Genomic DNA, 5,081 nt, shown 5'->3' on the forward strand with positions numbered 1-5,081 from the left:
TGTTGATAATCAGGTTATGTATGAACATGATCAAACTGTCATCAGTGTCTCTGCATGGGTAGGCTGACCTCAACAGGACTCCGGATTTTATAACGGAGAGAGAAAGAGAGAGAGTTGCATGTCAATCTAAAAAACACAGTCAAAAAGTAATAAACCAAGATGTAGTTAGTGCATTTTGATGTGACTGCTTACTCAGTTAATGTTTACTTTTATATATATTTTTTATGTAATCTTTAGTTAATTAGGCAGCTTCACTGAGATTGGATTCTCATTTACAAGACTTTTACAAGTAGGAAAACTCATTATAACAACAGACAGGAACAAACAACAAAATAGGCAAGAAAATTAAAAACAACTGCGAGGGTCTCAAGGAGGAGGATCACTATTTCTGACAACACTAATAAAGCAAATTATGTACAGGGTATGTAACAATCGTTATAAAATGATATCAAATTGAAATGCAATTATAAATCGTAGATTGGAAATTTCAGCAGAAGTGCTTTATAAATAAATAACACGGCACGCATATTTGCCTCGACTCCTAACTCTAACCACTCGTATATTGATGTGTATGAAAGGTGGCCCTGGTAATAAAACATAATTCACTGGAGAGTGCAGGATTTAACTGTTAGAGTATAGAAGGGACAGCATTATAATACAGCCTGTCTCCATAATGATAAATTGATGTGAATGGATTTGACATCTGTCATATCAGTCCCTGGACTTTTACTTGTTTTGTCTGTCTTGTGTGTTGTTTCCTGTTTTATTTTGTTAGTTTCCCTCATGTGTCTTGTCTGGTGTCTTTACTTCCTCTTTGTCTTCACCTTTGCCCTGATTACCTGCCTCCTCCCTGATTGTCTCCACCTGTGTCCATTTGTCTTCCCGCCCTCTTGTGTATTTAAACCCTGTGTTTTCCCCTGTTCGTTGCCAGTTCGTTTTCAACCCTTGGTGTGATAACTTACCAGCGTTTTTTGATCCTGCCTGCCTGTTGTGACCTCATCGACCTCTGACTCTGCCTGTTCCTCGTCTGCCTGCTCGTCTGCCTTCGACCTGGTTTGTCCATCACACCTGAATATACGCCTGACCCCTGTCTGTTCCTCCGCCTTGGTGCCTTTTCCTGGTTTTGACCCCTGCCTGGACTATTGGTACGTGAGCCTGCCTGACCTTATGTACGTTTGCCTGTCTGATTGTCTGCCCGTGTATGACCTGGTCTGCCCTCTGATTCTCCTTTGCTCTCTCCTAGTCGGGTTCCCCTCGTGTGCTCCTGACCTGGGCCGTAACGTGGTTCACTTAAGATCCGAAGCCGAGACCCCATCTCAGTCCAGCTGAAGATATATTCATTACCACTCTGTGTGAACCTGTTACTCTGACTATTTCTAATAAATCCCTTTTAATTGTACTCCTGTCTGAGGGTCTTGCATCTGGGTCCAGTACTCGTACAATCTGTCCTAACAGTACAAACTGGCCAGATATGGACCCAGCAGACCTTGACCAGGTCCGGGACGCAATCCGGTTGCAGGGGCAGTGTTTAGGGGGGCACGAGCAGGTCTTACAAAGTCTCCTCGACAAGATGAACCAGCTCTCAGCCCAGATCGCCCAGTCCTCTGTAACTCAGACTGCGGTACCGGTCCAGTCAGCTGAGTCTGTGCCTCCTGCTTCGTCCGCCCGAGCACTGGACGAACCTAATATCCCTCCGCAGAACAAGTACTCAGGTAACCCAGAGACTTGTAGGAATTTTTTCTCTCAGATTCAGTTAATCATAGAGGCTCAGCCACGGCGTTTTTCCAGTGACTCTGCTAAAATAGCGTACGTGGCTAGTTTATTGGAGGGCCCTCCCCTGAGTTATTTCAATGCCTTGTTGGAAAAGGAATCCCCAGTGGCTCGCTCCTATTCCAGATTATGTGCTGAACTTAAACGTGTGTATGATCACCCCGTTCGAGGACCGCAGGCTGCCTTACAGCTTATGAGACTGAGGCAGGGGGAGCGGTCCATTAGACAGTACGTGTGTGAGTTCCGTTCTCTGGCGGTGGAGTCTGAGTGGAACGAGAAAGCCTTAATAACTGCCTTTCAGTCGGGTCTCACTCGATCCATCGGACGCGAGATGGCGCTCCGTCAGGAGCTAAGGACCCTGGAGATCATCGAGGCTGCCATCCAGACCTCCGACCAGATGACCTTCTGGAATGCGGAACCTGCACGGTCCCGTCCGTCGTCCCAGGTGGCTGAAGGCAATCCGATGGCAAGTCATCCATTCCCGGTTACTGAGGCAGGAGACGGTCCTGAGGAGGAGACCATGCAGCTGGGTTGCACCCGTCTCTCTGCGGAGGAACATCGGCGCCGTCTTGTGGCAGGGCTCTGCCTCTACTGTGGTCAAGAGGGTCATCGGGTCGCTAACTGCCCCAGTAAGAACAAGTCGGCCACAGGTGAGGACAGATTAATTAGTCGAACTGTGTGTGTTTCCGATTCTTCTCGTCTGCAACCTATGATTCTTCTCAGTTCTACCTCCCTGTCATTACAGCACCCAGTGTTAATAGACTCCGGTTCAGACGCCAATCTTATGGACATCAGCCTCGCTCTGAAACTGGGACTCGGTCTGACGCCCCTTGAAAGACCACTGGAGGCTAAAGCTTTAGATGACAGGTTAATTTGCCGTATCACCCAGCGCACCCAACCTGTTACTGTCCGGTTCCCTGACGGACACTCAGAATCCATGTCCTTCCATGTGTACCAGTCTGAGGCTCACCCCCTTATTTTAGGTTTCCCCTGGCTCCAGCTTCACAACCCCTGTATGGACTGGAGCACAGGGAAGGTCCGGGCATGGGGGGAGGAGTGCGCCTCTTGTCTAGTGGGAGGTATTCAGTCTGAGCCAGTAGCCCAGTTTCCCCACACCACGATGGCCTCTGTCCAGTCCTTTAAGGTGGACGAGGCGGATTTCCCGGCCCTCAGTAAAGTACCAGAACATTATCATGACCTGAAACTGGTGTTTAGTAAGACCCGGGCTACATCCTTACCCCCACACAGACCCTACGACTGCGCCATAGACCTCCGGCCTGGAACCTGTCCCCCTAGAGGGAGGTTATATTCCCTGTCGGGTCCTGAGACCGCCGCAATGCAAAAGTATATTGATGAGTCACTGGCAGCAGGGTTAATCAGACCATCCTCGTCCCCTGCTGGAGCAGGGTTTTTCTTCGTAGATAAAAAGGATAAGACCCTTAGACCCTGTATTGATTACAGAGGACTCAACGAAATTACAATCCGTAACCAATACCCATTACCTCTGATGTCATCTGCTTTTGAGCTCCTGCATGGAGCCCGGATCTTCACCAAGCTGGACCTCAGAAACGCATATCACCTGGTGAGAATAAGAGAGGGAGACGAGTGGAAGACTGCATTTAACACTCCCAGCGGACATTATGAATATCTGGTAATGCCTTTTGGTTTGACTAATGCTCCTGCTGTCTTTCAGGCCCTCGTGAATGACATCCTCCGTGATATGCTTAACCTGTTCGTTTTTGTCTATCTGGATGACATTTTGATTTTCTCCCCCGATGAGAGGTCTCATGTCCGTCAAGTCCTGAAGAAACTACTCGAGAACCAACTGTATGTAAAAGCTGAGAAGTGTGAATTCCACCGGTCCTCTGTCTCCTTTCTTGGGTTCATCATTGGTGAGGGGAGTGTCCAGATGGATCCAGAGAAGGTCAGCGCCGTCAGGGACTGGCCCACACCCACATCTCGTAAAGAGGTACAGAGGTTTCTGGGATTTGCTAACTTTTATCGTAAATTCATTCGGGGGTTCAGCAATGTGGCTGCCCCCTTGCACTGTCTCACCTCCCCTAAGACTGCTTTCAGTTGGAGCCCCGAAGCCGAGGAGGCGTTTGGTTGCCTTAAGGAGGCTTTCACATCAGCACCGATCCTGTCCGTCCCTGATCCGGCCCTGCAGTTTGTGGTGGGGGTGGGAGCGGTCATCTCACAGAAATCCCAGAAGGACAATAAACTTCACCCCTGTGCTTTCCTGTCACGGAGGCTGTCTCAAGCAGAAAGGAACTACGACATCGGGAACCGAGAGCTGTTGGCAATCAAGGTGGCGCTAGAGGAATGGAGGCATTGGTTGGAGGGCACAGAGGTCCCGTTCCTGGTTTGGACTGACCATAAAAACCTGGAATACCTGCGTTCTGCTAAACGGCTCAACTCCAGGCAGGCCAGGTGGGCTCTTTTTTTCACCGGTTTTAATTTTTCCCTGTCCTATCGGCCGGGCTCTAAGAATGGCAAACCGGACGCCCTGTCCAGAATGTTTTCTGCCACTGACTCTGTCCTAGAACCTGAGACTATTTTACTGGAGTCCTGTGTAGTGGGGGCTTTTCAATGGGCCATTGAGAAGTCTGTTAATGAGGCTCTTAAAGACTGTGACGTCCCAGAGGGGGTGCCACCGGGTCAGCTGTTTGTCCCTGTTTGTCTCTGTCCGCAGGTGATCCAGTGGGCTCACACATCCAGGATGGCATGCCACCCAGGTGTTAGACGCACGATGTTCATCATTAAACAGTGGTTCTGGTGGTCCGGGATGGATAAAGAGGTGGCGGAATATGTGGCCGCGTGTCCCACCTGTGCATCCTGTAAGCCATCCCACGCAGCTCCTGCTGGTCAGCTACATCCCCTACCAGTTCCTAAGATGGTCGGATATCTCCCTGGACTTCGTGACGGGTCTACCCCCCTCAGACGGTAACACCACTGTACTCACTATTGTGGATAGGTTTTCTAAGATGGTTCATTTTGTCGCCATGCCTAAACTTCCTTCTGCTAAGGAAACGGCTGAGGCCCTGTTATTCAATGTGTGTAGACTACATGGCTTCCCTAAAGATGTGGTGTCTGATAGGGGCCCACAGTTTGTGGCCCGCTTCTGGTGGGCTTTTTGTGCCCTCATAGGGGCATCTGTCAGTCTCTCCTCTGGATATCACCCACAGAGCAATGGTCAAACTGAGAGGGTCAACCAGATCTTGGAGACCGGTCTGCGTGTGCTGGCTTCGCATAATCCGGCCTCCTGGAGCCGTCAGCTGGTTTGGGTTGAGTTCGCACATAATTCGCTACCC

Source organism: Sphaeramia orbicularis, chromosome 12 (genome assembly GCF_902148855.1).
Source record: "Sphaeramia orbicularis chromosome 12, fSphaOr1.1, whole genome shotgun sequence".
NCBI classification, from domain to species: Eukaryota; Metazoa; Chordata; class Actinopteri; order Kurtiformes; family Apogonidae; genus Sphaeramia; species Sphaeramia orbicularis.